The sequence below is a fragment of the Lampetra planeri genome, chromosome 24, assembly GCF_965212315.1.
Source record: "Lampetra planeri chromosome 24, kcLamPlan1.2.h2, whole genome shotgun sequence".
NCBI lineage: Eukaryota > Metazoa > Chordata > Hyperoartia > Petromyzontiformes > Petromyzontidae > Lampetra > Lampetra planeri.
In genome coordinates this window covers 2,646,088-2,666,595 of record NC_136130.1, presented here as the reverse complement: position 1 = coordinate 2,666,595, position 20,508 = coordinate 2,646,088, and the positions used below count along the sequence as shown (strand labels likewise).

Below are 20,508 nucleotides of genomic sequence, written 5' to 3'. Positions count from 1 at the left end.
GAACCAATATTTAATGACATTTCTCACTTGACTCACCACACACTCTAACAATCTATTGAGATGAATACAACTCAGGTCGCAGGAGTCTTCGTGTATTGTCCTTATGATGGCCGACTCATCCCAGAAAAATAAAACTACCGGGCTTGGATTCCGGAATTTCTTGCATTCAAAGCGAGAACCATACCCCGAGATCAACAAGCTACCTTTGTGTCCACATAACGCATAAATACGAGTACTTGTATACGAGGCTTCATGTAAAAATGATAACTTTTGAATAGTAAACTGAAAGAGAATAGCACAATGAGTCAAGAATTTGCCCAGATTGAGTCAGGCACAAACCCTTTCAATGATGCGATTTCTTGAATTGCTTATTTTTCACGAATTTTGATTTTAATCATGGTATCATCATTGGTGTCAAGTTATTATCATGATATAAAGGCAATTGCTAATTTATTGATGAACGAAGGAGTCCCTACGCTATGTCATTGATAGCATTGATTGCCCATACCTCAGCATGCTGTGCAGCAAAAGTTGTGAAGATAAAAGCCAGGGCCAGTTCAAAATTGACCAATCCCCAAGAAAATGGTGCTTGGGCTCGTCCGGGATTTGAACCCGGGACCTCTCGCACCCGAAGCGAAAATCATACCCCTAGCCCAACGAGCCACACGTTTTCAACCAGTGAATAATGTATGAAAATGAGGTTCAATGAACACTTCGATTATCTCATGAGATGTAACTTTGCTGAGAGATAATGAACATTTTTGACCCAAATAAGTTTTGAAAATGTTCTTAATATAAGATGTTGGTTGAAAATGCATGGTTATAGACTTGCACGAAAAGCAATATCACTTTTCTATAACAAAAACAATGATATGGGAACCAATATTTAATGACATTTCTAACTTGACTCACCACACACTCTAACAATCTATTGAGATGAATACAACTCAGGTCACAGGAGTCTTCATGTATTGTCCTTATGATGGCCGACTCATCCCAGAAAAATAAAACTACCGGGCTTGGATTCCGGAATTTCTTGCATTCAAAGCGAGAACCATACCCCGAGATCAACAAGCTACATTTGTGTCCACATAACGCATAAATACGAGTACTTGTATACGAGGCTTCATGTAAAAATCATAACTTTTGAATAGTAAACTGAAAGAGAATAGCACAATGAGTCAAGAATTTGCCCAGATTGAGTCAGGCACAAACCCTTTCAATGACGCGATTTCTTGAATTGCTTATTTTTCACGAATTTTGATTTTAATCATGGTATCATCATTGGTGTCAAGTTATTATCATGATATAAAGGCAATTGCTAATTTATTGATGAACGAAGGAGTCCCTACGCTATGTCATTGATAGCATTGATTGCCCATACCTCAGCATGCTGTGCAGCAAAAGTTGTGAAGATAAAAGCCAGGGCCAGTTCAAAATTGACCAATCCCCAAGAAAATGGTGCTTGGGCTCGTCCGGGATTTGAACCCGGGACCTCTCGCACCCGAAGCGAAAATCATACCCCTAGCCCAACGAGCCACACGTTTTCAACCAGTGAATAATGTATGAAAATGAGGTTCAATCAACACTTCGATTATCTCATGAGATGTAACTTTGCTGAGAGATAATGAACATTTTTGACCCAAATAAGTTTTGAAAATGTTCTTAATACAAGATGTTGGTTGAAAATGCATGGTTATAGACTTGCACGAAAAGCAATATCACTTTTCTATAACAAAAACAATGATATGGGAACCAATATTTAATGACATTTCTAACTTGACTCACCACACACTCTAACAATCTATTGAGATGAATACAACTCAGGTCACAGGAGTCTTCGTGTATTGTCCTTATGATGGCCGACTCATCCCAGAAAAATAAAACTACCGGGCTTGGATTCCGGAATTTCTTGCATTCAAAGCGAGAACCATACCCCGAGATCAACAAGCTACATTTGTGTCCACGTAACGCATAAATACGATTACTTGTATACGAGGCTTCATGTAAAAATCATAACTTTTGAATAGTAAACTGAAAGAGAATAGCACAATGAGTCAAGAATTTGCCCAGATTGAGTCAGGCACAAACCCTTTCAATGACGCGATTTCTTGAATTGCTTATTTTACACTAATTTAGATTTTAATCATGATATCATCATTGGTGTCAAGTTATTATCATGATTGCTAATTTATGGATGAACGAAGTAGTCCCTACGCTATGTCATTGATAGCATTGATTGCCCATACCTCAGCACGCTGTGCAGCAAAAGTTGTGAAGATAAAAGCCAGGGCCAGTTCAAAATTGACCAATCCCCAAGAAAATGGTGCTTGGGCTCGTCCGGGATTTGAACCCAGGACCTCTCGCACCCGAAGCGAAAATCATACCCCTAGACCAACGAGCCACAAGTTTTCAACCAGTGAATAATGTATGAAAATGAGGTTCAATGAACACTTCGATTATCTCATGAGATGTAACTTTGCTGAGAGATAATGTACATTTTTGACCCAAATAAGTTTTGAAAATGTTCTTAATACAAGATGTTGGTTGAAAATGCATGGTTATAGACTTGCACGAAAAGCAATATCACTTTTCTATAACAAAATCAATGATATGGGAACCAATATTTAATGACATTTCTCACTTGACTCACCACACACTCTAACAATCTATTGAGATGAATACAACTCAGGTCGCAGGAGTCTTCGTGTATTGTCCTTATGATGGCCGACTCATCCCAGAAAAATAAAACTACCGGGCTTGGATTCCGGAATTTCTTGCATTCAAAGCGAGAACCATACCCCGAGATCAACAAGCTACCTTTGTGTCCACATAACGCATAAATACGAGTACTTGTATACGAGGCTTCATGTAAAAATGATAACTTTTGAATAGTAAACTGAAAGAGAATAGCACAATGAGTCAAGAATTTGCCCAGATTGAGTCAGGCACAAACCCTTTCAATGATGCGATTTCTTGAATTGCTTATTTTTCACGAATTTTGATTTTAATCATGGTATCATCATTGGTGTCAAGTTATTATCATGATATAAAGGCAATTGCTAATTTATTGATGAACGAAGGAGTCCCTACGCTATGTCATTGATAGCATTGATTGCCCATACCTCAGCATGCTGTGCAGCAAAAGTTGTGAAGATAAAAGCCAGGGCCAGTTCAAAATTGACCAATCCCCAAGAAAATGGTGCTTGGGCTCGTCCGGGATTTGAACCCGGGACCTCTCGCACCCGAAGCGAAAATCATACCCCTAGCCCAACGAGCCACACGTTTTCAACCAGTGAATAATGTATGAAAATGAGGTTCAATCAACACTTCGATTATCTCATGAGATGTAACTTTGCTGAGAGATAATGAACATTTTTGACCCAAATAAGTTTTGAAAATGTTCTTAATATAAGATGTTGGTTGAAAATGCATGGTTATAGACTTGCACGAAAAGCAATATCACTTTTCTATAACAAAAACAATGATATGGGAACCAATATTTAATGACATTTCTAACTTGACTCACCACACACTCTAACAATCTATTGAGATGAATACAACTCAGGTCACAGGAGTCTTCATGTATTGTCCTTATGATGGCCGACTCATCCCAGAAAAATAAAACTACCGGGCTTGGATTCCGGAATTTCTTGCATTCAAAGCGAGAACCATACCCCGAGATCAACAAGCTACATTTGTGTCCACATAACGCATAAATACGAGTACTTGTATACGAGGCTTCATGTAAAAATCATAACTTTTGAATAGTAAACTGAAAGAGAATAGCACAATGAGTCAAGAATTTGCCCAGATTGAGTCAGGCACAAACCCTTTCAATGACGCGATTTCTTGAATTGCTTATTTTACACTAATTTAGATTTTAATCATGATATCATCATTGGTGTCAAGTTATTATCATGATTGCTAATTTATGGATGAACGAAGTAGTCCCTACGCTATGTCATTGATAGCATTGATTGCCCATACCTCAGCATGCTGTGCAGCAAAAGTTGTGAAGATAAAAGCCAGGGCCAGTTCAAAATTGACCAATCCCCAAGAAAATGGTGCTTGGGCTCGTCCGGGATTTGAACCCAGGACCTCTCGCACCCGAAGCGAAAATCATACCCCTAGACCAACGAGCCACAAGTTTTCAAACAGTGAATAATGTATGAAAATGAGGTTCAATGAACACTTCGATTATCTCATGAGATGTAACTTTGCTGAGAGATAATGTACATTTTTGACCCAAATAAGTTTTGAAAATGTTCTTAATACAAGATGTTGGTTGAAAATGCATGGTTATAGACTTGCACGAAAAGCAATATCACTTTTCTATAACAAAATCAATGATATGGGAACCAATATTTAATGACATTTCTCACTTGACTCACCACACACTCTAACAATCTATTGAGATGAATACAACTCAGGTCGCAGGAGTCTTCGTGTATTGTCCTTATGATGGCCGACTCATCCCAGAAAAATAAAACTACCGGGCTTGGATTCCGGAATTTCTTGCATTCAAAGCGAGAACCATACCCCGAGATCAACAAGCTACCTTTGCGTCCACATAACGCATAAATACGAGTACTTGTATACGAGGCTTCATGTAAAAATGATAACTTTTGAATAGTAAACTGAAAGAGAATAGCACAATGAGTCAAGAATTTGCCCAGATTGAGTCAGGCACAAACTCTTTCAATGATGCGATTTCTTGAATTGCTTATTTTTCACGAATTTTGATTTTAATCATGGTATCATCATTGGTGTCAAGTTATTATCATGATATAAAGGCAATTGCTAATTTATTGATGAACGAAGGAGTCCCTACGCTATGTCATTGATAGCATTGATTGCCCATACCTCAGCATGCTGTGCAGCAAAAGTTGTGAAGATAAAAGCCAGGGCCAGTTCAAAATTGACCAATCCCCAAGAAAATGGTGCTTGGGCTCGTCCGGGATTTGAGTCCGGGATTTGAACCCGGGACCTCTCGCACCCGAAGCGAAAATCATACCCCTAGCCCAACGAGCCACACGTTTTCAACCAGTCAATAATGTATGAAAATGAGGTTCAATCAACACTTCGATTATCTCATGAGATGTAACTTTGCTGAGAGATAATGAACATTTTTGACCCAAATAAGTTTTGAAAATGTTCTTAATACAAGATGTTGGTTGAAAATGCATGGTTATAGACTTGCACGAAAAGCAATATCACTTTTCTATAACAAAAACAATGATATGGGAACCAATATTTAATGACATTTCTAACTTGACTCACCACACACTCTAACAATCTATTGAGATGAATACAACTCAGGTCACAGGAGTCTTCGTGTATTGTCCTTATGATGGCCGACTCATCCCAGAAAAATAAAACTACCGGGCTTGGATTCCGGAATTTCTTGCATTCAAAGCGAGAACCATACCCCGAGATCAACAAGCTACATTTGTGTCCACATAACGCATAAATACGAGTACTTGTATACGAGGCTTCATGTAAAAATCATAACTTTTGAATAGTAAACTGAAAGAGAATAGCACAATGAGTCAAGAATTTGCCCAGATTGAGTCAGGCACAAACCCTTTCAATGACGCGATTTCTTGAATTGCTTATTTTACACTAATTTAGATTTTAATCATGATATCATCATTGGTGTCAAGTTATTATCATGATATAAAGGCAATTGCTAATTTATTGATGAACGAAGGAGTCCCTACGCTATGTCATTGATAGTATTGATTGTCCATACCTCAGCATGCTGTGCAGCAAAAGTTGTGAAGATAAAAGCCAGGGCCAGTTCAAAATTGACCAATCCCCAAGAAAATGGTGCTTGGGCTCGTCCGGGATTTGAACCTGGGACCTTTCGCACCCGAAGAGAAAATCATGCCCCTAGACCAACGCGCCACACGTTTTCAACCAGTGAATAATGTATGAAAATGAGGTTCAATCAACACTTCGATTATCTCATGAGATGTAACTTTGCTGAGAGATAATGAACATTTTTGTCACAAATAAGTTTTAAAAATGTTCTTAATACAAGATGTTGGTTCAAAATGCATGGTTATAGACTTGCACGAAAAGCAATATCACTTTTCTATAACAAAAACAATGATATGGGAACCAATATTTAATGACATTTATAACTTGACTCACCACACACTCTAACAATCTATTGAGATGAATACAACTCAGGTCGCAGGAGTCTTCGTGTATTGTCCTTATGATGGCCGACTCATCCCAGAAAAATAAAACTACCGGGCTTGGATTCGGGAATTTCTTGCATTCAAAGCGAGAACCATACCCCGAGATCAACAAGCTACCTTTGTGTCCACATAACGCATAAATACGAGTACTTGTATACGAGGCTTCATGTAAAAATCATAACTTTTGAATAGTAAACTGAAAGAGAATAGCACAATGAGTCAAGAATTTGCCCAGATTGAGTCAGGCACAAACCCTTTCAATGATGCGATTTCTTGAATTGCTTATTTTACACGAATTTTGATTTTAATCATGGTATCATCATTGGTGTCAAGATATTATTATGATTGCTAATTCATGGATGAACGAAGTAGTCCCTACGCTATGTCATTGATAGCATTGATTGCCCATACCTCAGCATGCTGTGCAGCAAAAGTTGTGAAGATAAAAGCCAGGGCCAGTTCAAAATTGACCAATCCCCAAGAAAATGGTGCTTGGGCTCGTCCGGGATTTGAACCCGGGACCTCTCGCACCCAAAGCGAGAATCATACCCCTAGACCAACGAGCCACTCATCTTCAAGCAGTGGTTAATGTATGAAAATGAGGTTCAATCAACACTTCGATTATCTCATGAGATGTAACTTTGCTGAGAGATAATGAACATTTTTGACCCAAATAAGTTTTGAAAATGTTCTTAATACAAGATGTTGGTTGAAAATGCATGGTTATAGACTTGCACGAAAAGCAATATCACTTTTCTATAACAAAAACAATGATATGGGAACCAATATTTAATGACATTTCTAACTTGACTCACCACACACTCTAACAATCTATTGAGATGAATACAACTCAGGTCACAGGAGTCGTCGTGTATTGTCCTTATGATGGCCGACTCATCCCAGAAAAATAAAACTACCGGGCTTGGATTCCGGAATTTCTTGCATTCAAAGCGAGAACCATACCCCGAGATCAACAAGCTACATTTGTGTCCACATAACGCATAAATACGAGTACTTGTATACGAGGCTTCATGTAAAAATCATAACTTTTGAATAGTAAACTGAAAGAGAATAGCACAATGAGTCAAGAATTTGCCCAGATTGAGTCAGGCACAAACCCTTTCAATGACGCGATTTCTTGAATTGCTTATTTTACACTAATTTAGATTTTAATCATGATATCATCATTGGTGTCAAGTTATTATCATGATATAAAGGCAATTGCTAATTTATTGATGAACGAAGGAGTCCCTACGCTATGTCATTGATAGCATTGATTGCCCATACCTCAGCATGCTGTGCAGCAAAAGTTGTGAAGATAAAAGCCAGGGCCAGTTCAAAATTGACCAATACCCAAGAAAATGGTGCTTGGGCTCGTCCGGGATTTGAACCCGGGACCTCTCGCACCCGAAGCGAAAATCATACCCCTAGACCAACGAGCCACAAGTTTTCAACCAGTGAATAATGTATGAAAATGAGGTTCAATCAACACTTCGATTATCTCATGAGATGTAACTTTGCTGAGAGATAATGAACATTTTTGACACAAATAAGTTTTGAAAATGTTCTTAATACAAGATGTTGGTTGAAAATGCATGGTTATAGACTTGCACGAAAAGCAATATCACTTTTCTATAACAAAAACAATGATATGGGAACCAATATTTAATGACATTTCTAACTTGACTCACCACACACTCTAACAATCTATTGAGATGAATACAACTCAGGTCACAGGAGTCGTCGTGTATTGTCCTTATGATGGCCGACTCATCCCAGAAAAATAAAACTACCGGGCTTGGATTCCGGAATTTCTTGCATTCAAAGCGAGAACCATACCCCGAGATCAACAAGCTACATTTGTGTCCACATAACGCATAAATACGAGTACTTGTATACGAGGCTTCATGTAAAAATCATAACTTTTGAATAGTAAACTGAAAGAGAATAGCACAATGAGTCAAGAATTTGCCCAGATTGAGTCAGGCACAAACCCTTTCAATGACGCGATTTCTTGAATTGCTTATTTTACACTAATTTAGATTTTAATCATGATATCATCATTGGTGTCAAGTTATTATCATGATATAAAGGCAATTGCTAATTTATTGATGAACGAAGGAGTCCCTACGCTATGTCATTGATAGCATTGATTGCCCATACCTCAGCATGCTGTGCAGCAAAAGTTGTGAAGATAAAAGCCAGGGCCAGTTCAAAATTGACCAATACCCAAGAAAATGGTGCTTGGGCTCGTCCGGGATTTGAACCCGGGACCTCTCGCACCCGAAGCGAAAATCATACCCCTAGACCAACGAGCCACAAGTTTTCAACCAGTGAATAATGTATGAAAATGAGGTTCAATCAACACTTCGATTATCTCATGAGATGTAACTTTGCTGAGAGATAATGAACATTTTTGACACAAATAAGTTTTGAAAATGTTCTTAATACAAGATGTTGGTTGAAAATGCATGGTTATAGACTTGCACGAAAAGCAATATCACTTTTCTATAACAAAAACAATGATATGGGAACCAATATTTAATGACATTTCTAACTTGACTCACCACACACTCTAACAATCTATTGAGATGAATACAACTCAGGTCACAGGAGTCTTCGTGTATTGTCCTTATGATGGCCGACTCATCCCAGAAAAATAAAACTACCGGGCTTGGATTCCGGAATTTCTTGCATTCAAAGCGAGAACCATACCCCGAGATCAACAAGCTACATTTGTGTCCACATAACGCATAAATACGAGTACTTGTATGCGAGGCTTCATGTAAAAATCATAACTTTTGAATAGTAAACTGAAAGAGAATAGCACAATGAGTCAAGAATTTGCCCAGATTGAGTCAGGCACAAACCCTTTCAATGACGCGATTTCTTGAATTGCTTATTTTACACTAATTTAGATTTTAATCATGATATCATCATTGGTGTCAAGTTATTATCATGATATAAAGGCAATTGCTAATTTATTGATGAACGAAGGAGTCCTTACGCTATGTCATTGATAGCATTGTTTGCCCATACCTCAGCATGCTGTGCAGCAAAAGTTGTGAAGATAAAAGCCAGGGCCAGTTCAAAATTGACCAATCCCCAAGAAAATGGTGCTTGGGCTCGTCCGGGATTTGAACCCGGGACCTCTCGCACCCGAAGCGAAAATCATACCCCTAGACCAACGAGCCACACGTTTTCAACCAGTGAATAATGTATGAAAATGAGGTTAAATCAACACTTCGATTATCTCATGAGATGTAACTTTGCTGAGAGATAATGAACATTTTGACCCAAATAAGTTTTGAAAATGTTCTAAATACAAGATGTTGGTTGAAAATGCATGGTTATAGACTTGCACGAAAAGCAATATCACTTTTCTATAACAAAAACAATGAAATGGGAACCAATATTTAATGACATTTCTAACTTGACTCACCACACACTCTAACAATCTATTGAGATGAATTCAACTCAGGTCACAGGAGTCTTCGTGTATTGTCCTTATGATGGCCGACTCATCCCAGAAAAATAAAACTACCGGGCTTGGATTCCGGAATTTCTTGCATTCAAAGCGAGAACCATACCCCGAGATCAACAAGCTACATTTGTGTCCACATAACGCATAAATACGAGTACTTGTATACGAGGCTTCATGTAAAAATCATAACTTTTGAATAGTAAACTGAAAGAGAATAGCACAATGAGTCAAGAATTTGCCCAGATTGAGTCAGGCACAAACCCTTTCAATGACGCGATTTCTTGAATTGCTTATTTTACACTAATTTAGATTTTAATCATGATATCATCATTGGTGTCAAGTTATTATCATGATATAAAGGCAATTGCTAATTTATTGATGAACGAAGGAGTCCCTACGCTATGTCATTGATAGTATTGATTGTCCATACCTCAGCATGCTGTGCAGCAAAATTTGTGAAGATAAAAGCCAGGGCCAGTTCAAAATTGACCAATCCGCCAAGAAAATGGTGCTTGGGCTCGTCCGTGATTTGAACCTGGGACCTTTCGCACCCGAAGAGAAAATCATGCCCCTAGACCAACGAGCCACACGTTTTCAACCACTGAATAATGTATGAAAATGAGGTTCAATCAACACTTCGATTATCTCATGAGATGTAACTTTGCTGAGAGATAATAAACATTTTTGTCACAAATAAGTTTTAAAAATGTTCTTAATACAAGATGTTGGTTCAAAATGCATGGTTATAGACTTGCACGAAAAGCAATATCACTTTTCTATAACAAAAACAATGATATGGGAACCAATATTTAATGACATTTATAACTTGACTCACCACACACTCTAACAATCTATTGAGATGAATACAACTCAGGTCGCAGGAGTCTTCGTGTATTGTCCTTATGATGGCCGACTCATCCCAGAAAAATAAAACTACCGAGCTTGGATTCGGGAATTTCTTGCATTCAAAGCGAGAACCATACCCCGAGATCAACAAGCTACCTTTGTGTCCACATAACGCATAAATACGAGTACTTGTATACGAGGCTTCATGTAATAATCATAACTTTTGAATAGTAAACTGAAAGAGAATAGCACAATGAGTCAAGAATTTGCCCAGATTGAGTCAGGCACAAACCCTTTCAATGACGCGATTTCTTGAATTGCTTATTTTACACAAATTTTGATTTTAATCATGGTATCATCATTGGTGTCAAGATATTATCATGATTGCTAATTTATTGATGAACGAAGTAGTCCTTACGCTATGTCATTGATAGCATTGTTTGCCCATACCTCAGCATGCTGTGCAGCAAAAGTTGTGAAGATAAAAGCCAGGGCCAGTTCAAAATTGACCAATCCCCAAGAAAATGGTGCTTGGGCTCGTCCGGGATTTGAACCCGGGACCTCTCGCACCCGAAGCGAAAATCATACCCCTAGACCAACGAGCCACACGTTTTCAACCAGTGAATAATGTATGAAAATGAGGTTAAATCAACACTTCGATTATCTCATGAGATGTAACTTTGCTGAGAGATAATGAACATTTTTGACCCAAATAAGTTTTGAAAATGTTCTTAATACAAGATGTTGGTTGAAAATGCATGGTTATAGACTTGCACGAAAAGCAATATCACTTTTCTATAACAAAAACAATGATATGGGAACCAATATTTAATGACATTTCTAACTTGACTCACCACACACTCTAACAATCTATTGAGATGAATACAACTCAGGTCACAGGAGTCTTCGTGTATTGTCCTTATGATGGCCGACTCATCCCAGAAAAATAAAACTACCGGGCTTGGATTCCGGAATTTCTTGCATTCAAAGCGAGAACCATACCCCGAGATCAACAAGCTACATTTGTGTCCACATAACGCATAAATACGAGTACTTGTATACGAGGCTTCATGTAAAAATGATAACTTTTGAATAGTAAACTGAAAGAGAATAGCACAATGAGTCAAGAATTTGCCCAGATTGAGTCAGGCACAAACCCTTTCAATGACGCGATTTCTTGAATTGCTTATTTTACACTAATTTAGATTTTAATCATGATATCATCATTGGTGTCAAGTTATTATCATGATATAAAGGCAATTGCTAATTTATTGATGAACGAAGGAGTCCCTACGCTATGTCATTGATAGTATTGATTGTCCATATGTTGTATATGTTGGGTATGAAAATTTTGATGTGTTGTATGCGTGCGTGGGTGAAATTATTATGTTGTATATGTGGGTTATGAATATTCAGTGAAAATAATAATAATCAAATGAAATTTGGCCAAATGTGTAATTATCCGGAAATATGTTAATTGATGTAATTATGCACATTTAATTATGCCAATTCGAGAGGTAATCGTAGTAATTATGCGAGTGGGTGTAATTATGATAATGCAAGTCGTTATGATAACCAGACCCCGCCTCGGTGACGAGGGTGGGTTATCGATCGGAATAAGGCAATTAATCGTATGCAGTTATGCAGGTGTGGTGTAAGTATGCAAGATTAACTTTAGATTAACTCGGCATCGTTGTCTAGGTTCGTCTCATTCTCGCTTATCTTTAGGTCCCCGGTTCACCCCGTTATCGCTTTAACATTTACTGAGTATGTGTTAGTGTGTTTATTAAGGTCACCAAGTTCAGATCTCAACGCAGAAGCAGATCTTATGCATAAATTTCAGGAAAGAATCACACAACCACTTCTGTATTAATCAATTTATTACTAATTCAACCTCAACTATGATATAGTATGCGAACTCTCAATCCCGGAACGTCAATACGGCATCAATACAGTATCATCAACGATTGTCTGATTTCACTTTGACAACGGCACATGGATCCCGCATAACGCGATGGTTGTTAGTGAGAGAGAGAGTCGTTAAAACATGCAAATACTATGCTAAGAAAAACCTTAACGTTAATGAATGATTACTCAATATTGTTCACGCAGTACCGCCCTCCTTATTGATCATCCGCAACCCTTATCACGTTGTTAGCACCTTGGGTCACGGGACAGTTGAACATTCTGTGGAGGATGCGAGTACGTGCGGCGATTATGACTGAAAGATACTTGAAAGATTATACGGTGATAAAAACACAATCAAAAACAGTTATTATTCTTAAAGGCACCAATCTCAACAGATACATCAGCAGGTTATCTGACAACAGAATGGCTCGGAGTAAAGGCCTGCGACGGCGCTCCTTTTCCGAAGATCGTTATCTTATACAGAGTTTACTAATTGGGGACCAGATCACCTGTTAAGGATCTGGTGGGCCACCACTCCCCACGTGAGCGTGGCTCGGCGGAAGGAGGTGCCAAGAATCAATTCGTATTGATGGATCTGCTGAGAATTTATGCGATTAAGAGTACAGCCCACTAAATATTAAAGATAATATCACGAATACTCTTATAAACGACGGATGGCCATCACTCGGTCTCGAGTGTTTCTTCACAGCCACGGATGGCTTATGGGTTCGAGTGTGTTTGAGTGGTAAGAGTGGTCTTGAATAGTCAATGTTCGGAGTCAGTTCTTTATGTCAAACAGACGCCTGGTGGTCGTGTGGTGAGGGGGCGGTGCGCGTCATACGTATTAGTCGCTCCTCTGTCGCCGTGGGGAATTTGGTTTGGATGCTCGGTCGGTAGGTGGCGCCCACAGCTCGCTCCTGGCGTGCAGTGTTGGGTCGTCACCTCGTCGCCAAACCGCGACGCTGGCGGCCAGCAGAGGGACCTCCGACTCGGCAGAGGTTGGCCGAGTTGAGCTGTCAAGCGGGTCTTGCCCGCCTGCAGAGGAGACGGGGAGCCGCTTGAGTCGAGCCCCGAGAGCCGGCTGAACTCGGCTGAGTCCCAGAAGCTGAAGAGTCGAGCCGACCCGTTGGTCGCAGCTCGCCCTTGAGTCGACCCGCTCGGTCAACTCCTGAGCCGACCCACTGGTCGAGCTCGGCTGGTGAGTTGACACTCCTGGTCGAACTGATTTCCAATGCTCAGGGTCCTTTCTTTTATGCCGAAAAATCCCTTTGGGTCCTGCCCACAAGGCGGGGTTTTCTTTTGATTTACTGTGTCAGGATCTGTCCGTGGGTAGGTGTGTTCATGTGTGTGTCCGTACGTCCGTGTGTCCTTGTGTGCATCACCCACGGCATATTCCGTTGTCATACTCCCTCCATAAAATCCATGAGCAAACAATCAGATGTTACAAATTGCCTCGAAGTCGTCTCTCTGTCTGGGTGCAATATTATCTCTTGTCTGGCCTTCTTCATGAACCAAAACACAGACGTTACAAATCGTCTCACAGGCGTCTCTGTCCGTGTTGCACGACCTGGAGGGAGGGGCACACTCCCTCCGATCCTCACAGCACACAAAGACATGGTTAAAAAGTTTTAAATTAACATTTGTCCCTTACCATTTCCCAGTTATGATTCTGTATGTAGCCTAAGGTGTGTCGTTTCCCATCGTGGTGCTTGACCCAAGTGGAGGTGCCTCCCCGAGCACATACACACTCCCATCCCGCGCTGCGGGGATACAAAGACGGCCGGGATCTCCCTTTCTCTCCGACCCTGGGTTTAACATCGCTCTTTTATTATGTATTTTATTTCGACCTGGTGGTGATTTATCCCGCTATCCTGGCTTTTCATAAGTTTTACTTTTGTCTTTTCATGCATAGGCTTATTATTATTAATTTATTTCCGATATCTTAGGTTAAGGGGTAAGTTTCTTGATCCTAGGAATTCGTATTCCTTGGTGTCTGCATGGTTATATAAGCGGAATATAGTTGACGGTGAATAGCGTTAACATTGATGTTATGTACGATATTATGTATTGTGATGTCTTTAACTTAACTTGTTGGTCGGCTTTACTGACATGAAGTTGCATTTCATAGCCTCGCAGTCTTTGCCTCACTCTGTCTCTGCTCGCCGTTGTTGTTGCTGTCCAGCTGACGCCGTTAACTCAAGGCCTCATTAATTTCCGTCACTCCTTGTAGGTGAGGGCGGTTGAACCTTGGAGTCAGTTCTGGTTTTTGTCTGCTTGCTTCTTCTGATGTCCCCTGACCCCGGGAGTTATTATTCCTACTTTTATGGCCTGTCGAAGCCCGACTCGCTGTTGCTGGGCTGGTGTCGCTGGGTTGGTGTCGTTCCCGGCTTTTGCTTACGTTTGCAGTTCGCCGTGCTCTTAATTTCCTTCCCTCTTCAACCTTATATCGACTATTCGCTCCTGTCTGGGTGCGATTCAATTTCGACTTAGGAAGGTTCTGATTGTCATATGCTTTGGGTCGAGTTGTATATTAAAGTATGGAAATAACATTTCATATTGACTTAATGATGGTGATGGTTCAGTAGGCGTAACTTGTGGCCTGGTTTAATTGGAGTGGGTGTGAATATCGATAACTTTAGCCTATCCTGTTGTTAAATTCCGACTTTAACGTTACTTTAATAGCAATACAGAATTATTGAGCTTTTTGACTTAACTAGGCGAACGCGAACTCCTGGTGACCCCCGCAGCCTCGCTGTTCAGCTGAGCTTGCAGCCTTGAGAGAGAGACAACACTCTTATTCGTCTCACTGTGGTCATCCAACCTTCTGCTCTGGGAGTGTTATTCTTAATTTCAGGTCAAAGGCCCCCTCACGTTCAGCCGTGCAGGGTTGTTAATCAGCTCCCTCCCCTGTGCACACAGCGTTGCTGACCCACTTCATTTGACCACTCACCCTGGATTTAATAATTTAATTCCTTAAAACCATGCAGGATGGTTGGCTTTTTGCCTTAATTATGTCTGGCTGACTCTCCCACTGTCTCTGCCGCCTGCACGGGTGACATATGCCCGTTCATCAGGCCCCCTCCTTCCTTGAAGCAAGGTTGCAAATTCTGCCATCCTAGCCCTCCTCCAGTCCATTACTTAGTGACACCTGGTGTTTTGCAGTCTGCTGTGCTTTGGTGTGTTTTCATTCATTATATAAAAACAAGTAAAAAGATAATATATAAAAATATCATCAAATATTATTAATATCAATTTTGGAAGAAGGCTAATACACAACATTCCGCCCTTTTAAAAATGGCCAGTGGTCAAATGGCCACGGGTTATTTTTAAAAAAAATGTATACCCTTCTTCCATCATGAACCATCGATTGTCCTCAAGTTTTGCTGCTATTTCCTTACAACGCGCGCGTACGTGTCACAACTTAACATGATTATATGTGACAAGAGAGGAAAAAAAAAATTCTAAAGGAAGGTAAAACGATAAGGGAGGGAGAAATTATTCTATTGACTACGTGTTATAGGAGATATCGTTAAAAAGATAGTTTCTATGGTGATTCTTGGGTGGCATCATCAGGCCTTGGCTCCCTTCTAGCTTGGCAAGGTACGTTAGCAGGAGCGTGAGCAGGAGGGCTGCCATTTCCTGGAAAACATGTTACACATTATCGTAGTGTGATATGCCCATTAGTTTAGTTCCCCCCCCCTTTTCCACCTTTATTCCTCATCTTGCTCCAGGGTACGGTTTGATTTGGTTGATGTGCACCCACTTGTATTGCTGCTCTCTTCCTGTCTTTGTGATTTTTAGCTGATATACTACTGGGGACATTTTGTCAACCACCTCGTGTGGTCCTGTCCAGGAAGGTAGGAATTTCCTGCACTTCTGTTTTCTTTTCTCGTAATTGAGGTACCACACCTGGTCTCCTAGCTGGTATTCTGCGTGGCTGGCTTTTTGGTCATAGTATGCTTTGCTCCCCTGAGCCTCTACTTGCAACTGGTCCCTGACCATAGCGAATGTGCTCTGTAGGTGACTATTGAGTCCCGTCAGGTATTCAGTTGGCGTCATTGCCGTTGGGGTCTCGTCCTCTGCTGGGACATATAACAGGTGTACTGGGAGGGTCATTAGCCTCCCTGTCATGATCTCGAAGGGTGTCCTGCCTGTAGCTCGGTTGGGTGTGGCTCGCATGGCCATCAAGACTAGGGGTAGTTTCGTATCCCAGTCGCGGCCCGTGGTAGACACATATTTCTTTAGGAGGCTCACGATGGTCCTGTTGGCTCTTTCCACCTGTCCTGAGGATTGTGGATGGTATGCGACATGTAATTGTCTTTTTACTCCCAACATCTTCCACACTTCTGTGATAACCTCGGCTGTGAAGTGGCTTCCTTTGTCTGAATCGATCGTTGACGGTAGACCCCATCTACTGAATATTTGGTTGATCAGTAGGATAGCGGTCGTTTCCGCGGTGTTGTTGGGTGCTGGTAAACACTCTGTCCATTTAGAGAATGCACAGGTCACAGTTAGCATGTACTTGTTCCCTTTGGTTGATCGGTTGACAGGTCCTATCCAATCGATTTGTAGGTTGGACCAAGGATAATCTGTTCCCCTCCTCTGTAGGGGTGCCCTATGCTGTGAGGTCGTTGGCTGGTACTTACAACACACGAGACAGTTGGACACATGTTTGTGTATGTCTTCCCCCATTTTTGGCCAGTAGGCCACCTGTCGCAGCATCTGTCCCGTATTCACCTCGCATCGGTGGCCGCTGCATGGTTCATTGTGGGCGTGTTGTAACATTATTTCTCGATATTGAGAGGGGACTACCCATCTAGGTCGACCGTCTTTTTCGTTTGTGTATACCAGTAGCCCTTTTCGCATTGAGAACCTTTTGATTTGGCTATGCATGATCTCGAGCTCTTTATTGTCATTCAAGTTGTCAGTAGTGATTGGTTTTCCTGCTGGATCTTGGATATGATCGGCGAGTGTCTTTAGTGTTTCGTCCTCTTGTTGCATTCTGATCAGGTCTTCGGAAGGCTGGGCACTGTTCAATTGGGCTCTGGTTCCAGCTTCTGCCGGGTTCTTCCCACTTCTTGTGACCAGTCTTATCACGGCGATGTCTTGGTTCGTCGACTCTTGTTGTCCGTCTCTGTCGGTTTGGTCTTCTAGCTTCCACGGGGTGCCTTCCAGGCTTCCCACTTTTGCTATGGCATCTGCTTGGTCGTTCCCAGTTTTCTCTTGACCAGGTATCTTGGAGTGCCCTTTGACTTTCTTCCAAAATATCTTCATATCCTTGTTCTGAACCATCTTATCTATGGCCTCGAATAGTTCTCGATGGTGAATTGGTTTATTCCTATGGTTCTTCATCTCGTTTTTTTTCCATATGGGTAGGTGGTGCAGGAAGCTGTGCTGTACGTAGTTGGAATCAGTGCACACCACCATGGTCCGTATTTGGTTATCGGATGCCATTTGGACAGCGATGTGTACCCCGACCAACTCTGCATACTGGTTTGACTTTGGTCCCAGCTGAAATCCCTCTTGAATCCCTGTGAGTGGGCCAGTTTCCCAAATGACTCCTGACCCAGCGTGAAGCTTGTTCTCCTTCATCTTGGAGCATCCATCGATGTATACCACTGGTAGGTCGGCACATGTTTCCTTCCTGAAGGGCAAGTACCTGTTGTCCTCCGGAGGTATCTTTACGTCCTCTGCTTCTACGCTGTCAAAGGTACAATCATGTAAATCGGCAAGACCTTGGGCCATTGGACTTTTCTTGTTTTTTGCGTATTTCACTGTGATTGGTAGGCCTTGGAGTGTCAGTGCCCAGCTGGCTATTCGGCTGCTGGTTACGCGGCCCTCTCGAATCTTCTTACTGTTGAGGTATGCCAAGGATTCATGATTCGTTTCCAGGATGATCTTCTCTCCGTTTAACAAGTTCCGAAAATGTTGTATGGCCCAGATGTTTCCAAATATCGCCTTCTCACACTCGGAGAACTTCATCTCCACTCCCCGGAGGGCTTTGCTGGCATAGGCAATAACTCGTTTCTCTGCTTCCTGTCTCTGGTACAGTACCGAGCTGATACTATGATCTGAGTATGCGGTCTCCAGGTAGTATTCTTTCCCTTTCTCTGGGTATGCTAGGCAGGATGCCTCTGTGATCTGTCGTTTTAATTCTTTTTCTGCGGCTTCCTGTTCCTGTCCCCACTCCCATGGTTCGTCTTTTTGCAGTAGTTTGACTAAGGGTCGAACGATTCCTGCGTAGTCGTCCACGAACTGTCGAAGGTAGTTGCAAATCCCTAAGAAGCTCCGAAGGGTCGTGACTGTGGTGGGCGATTTGAGTGCGAGGAGGGCTCCAAGTCTTTTGGTTTGGGGTAACAGTCCCTCAGTGCCGACCTGGAGCCCGAGGTAGTCCACCCTCTTGCGTGCCCACTGTCCTTTTTGTATTGAAATCTTTGCGCCTGCTTCCTTTAACTGCTCGAGGGTATGCTGGAGGCTCTCGAGGTGTTCTTCCCAGGAGGAGTCCTTGACCAGTATATCGTCGACATAGACGATGGTACCTCGCTCTTTTGCGTCGTCCATTGCCTTGTGTAGGAATATGTTAAAGTCCGCAGGTGAATTTGAGTATCCAAATGGACATCGGTTCCAAGTATACTGTATTCCATTGAATGTAAATGCCAACTTGTATTGATCCGCTTCTTTCACGGGCATGGTCCAGAAGCCATTTGATAGATCCATGGTGGTGAGAATTTTTGCGCCTTTTATTTGGTTGATATTCTGGTCGATTTCTGCCATTGGCCATCGAGATAGGGGAACCGTTTTGTTGAGTTGCCTATAGTCGATGGTGAGTCGCCACTTGCCTGTGGGTTTCAATACAGGCCAAATCGGTGAGTTGTAGGTTGAGTTGCATTCTCGAATTATATTCTTCTTGAGTAGGTTCTCCAAGGTTTCTTGGATTGATTCGTAGGCAGCCAGTGGAATCTTGTATTGTTTCACATATACCGCTGGCGCTCCTTCCAGTGTGGGAATAGATACCACGTGTAGGTCGGTTTTGCCGCAATCATAGGGGTCTTCTGAGAACAGGGAGTGGTATTTGTGGAGCAGTTGACGAAGCTCATTTCGTTGAGTGTCGTTCTCGAGGGCGTCTGCTGCTTCAATTTGTTGTTCGATTTGTTCTTCTATTAGGGAGACTCCTTGTCCTGGGTCTGGGTCCAAGGCCTTCGTGGTTTCGGGCGGCTCGGTTGAAAGTTCCTTTTGCGTTACTATCGGTTGAGTTGCCTTGGCTTCATCCGAGGGTAATACGCTCTTGCCCTCGTGTTCTCCTTCATCAGTTTGCAGTTCGTCGGTTTGGCCTCCAGGGGGCGGTATATACTCCATGAGGGGACGGTCATTTGGTGATACTGACTCTAAGTCGGCTTCCTTTCGGTCTTCTCTCAGTCTGTTAGTCATTAGCTGAGTGACCCGAACTCCTGCTGGGAGCTCGTCTTCGTTCCTGGTTGTCGTTGATAGGTCGTTGAGCTCTTGTGTTATCACTTGGATTCCCGTGGAGTCTCTCATAACGTCTTCATCTTCTGAGTCCCTTTGTTGCTCCGGCATTGACTGTGCCCAAATTTGTCGGGATTCAAGGTTCATAATGGGTTTCAGGCGATTCAGTAGTTCTATCCCAATGATCAACTCTTTTCCGGGGCTCCGTACGACATATAGGGGATGGTTCATGTTGATTTTGTTGAACGTCAACTTCGTCATAACTTTGCCCAATGGTCGCATGTGGGTCCCTTCACATCCTGAGTAGGTAAGGTTACTTGGCATCATCTGTAGTGTTTCATTCTTCCTCTGGAGGGCAGTCTGGAGTTCGTCAAATAATTCTCTGGATATCATGGATATTTCTGCTCCAGTATCACAAAGGCCCTGGCTGGTCAGGGTATCTTGCAGTATTACTTCCACGTGGACTCGTCCGACTGGTCCTACGGGAATCAATTCCCCCAGATGGTACCCTTTTCCCTCTGGTACCACTTCGGTGATTGCTTCGGGGCTTCTTGTCTTCCCTACGTTCACTTGGGCTACCTTTGCGCTGGGTGTGTC

General features: G+C 41.8%; 10 non-coding genes across 10 annotated transcripts; all 10 read right to left on the bottom strand.

Annotated features, from left to right (window-relative positions):
- Positions 1 to 591: 591 nt before the first annotated feature.
- On the bottom strand, positions 592 to 663 carry TRNAP-CGG (transfer RNA proline (anticodon CGG)). Its single transcript has one exon. It is a non-coding gene; the product is annotated as a tRNA-Pro (tRNA).
- Positions 664 to 1,467: 804 nt separating this feature from the next.
- On the bottom strand, positions 1,468 to 1,539 carry TRNAP-CGG (transfer RNA proline (anticodon CGG)). The gene has a single exon. It is a non-coding gene; the product is annotated as a tRNA-Pro (tRNA).
- A 793-nt stretch (positions 1,540 to 2,332) lies between these two features.
- TRNAP-CGG (transfer RNA proline (anticodon CGG)) lies at positions 2,333 to 2,404 on the bottom strand. Its single transcript has one exon. It is a non-coding gene; the product is annotated as a tRNA-Pro (tRNA).
- Positions 2,405 to 3,208: 804 nt separating this feature from the next.
- TRNAP-CGG (transfer RNA proline (anticodon CGG)) lies at positions 3,209 to 3,280 on the bottom strand. The gene has a single exon. It is a non-coding gene; the product is annotated as a tRNA-Pro (tRNA).
- A 793-nt stretch (positions 3,281 to 4,073) lies between these two features.
- Positions 4,074 to 4,145, bottom strand: TRNAP-CGG (transfer RNA proline (anticodon CGG)). The gene has a single exon. It is a non-coding gene; the product is annotated as a tRNA-Pro (tRNA).
- Positions 4,146 to 6,703: 2,558 nt separating this feature from the next.
- On the bottom strand, positions 6,704 to 6,775 carry TRNAP-UGG (transfer RNA proline (anticodon UGG)). The gene has a single exon. It is a non-coding gene; the product is annotated as a tRNA-Pro (tRNA).
- Positions 6,776 to 7,579: 804 nt separating this feature from the next.
- Positions 7,580 to 7,651, bottom strand: TRNAP-CGG (transfer RNA proline (anticodon CGG)). The gene has a single exon. It is a non-coding gene; the product is annotated as a tRNA-Pro (tRNA).
- An 804-nt stretch (positions 7,652 to 8,455) lies between these two features.
- Positions 8,456 to 8,527, bottom strand: TRNAP-CGG (transfer RNA proline (anticodon CGG)). Its single transcript has one exon. It is a non-coding gene; the product is annotated as a tRNA-Pro (tRNA).
- Positions 8,528 to 9,331: 804 nt separating this feature from the next.
- On the bottom strand, positions 9,332 to 9,403 carry TRNAP-CGG (transfer RNA proline (anticodon CGG)). Its single transcript has one exon. It is a non-coding gene; the product is annotated as a tRNA-Pro (tRNA).
- Positions 9,404 to 11,072: 1,669 nt separating this feature from the next.
- On the bottom strand, positions 11,073 to 11,144 carry TRNAP-CGG (transfer RNA proline (anticodon CGG)). Its single transcript has one exon. It is a non-coding gene; the product is annotated as a tRNA-Pro (tRNA).
- Between the last annotated feature and the right edge of the window lie 9,364 nt (positions 11,145 to 20,508).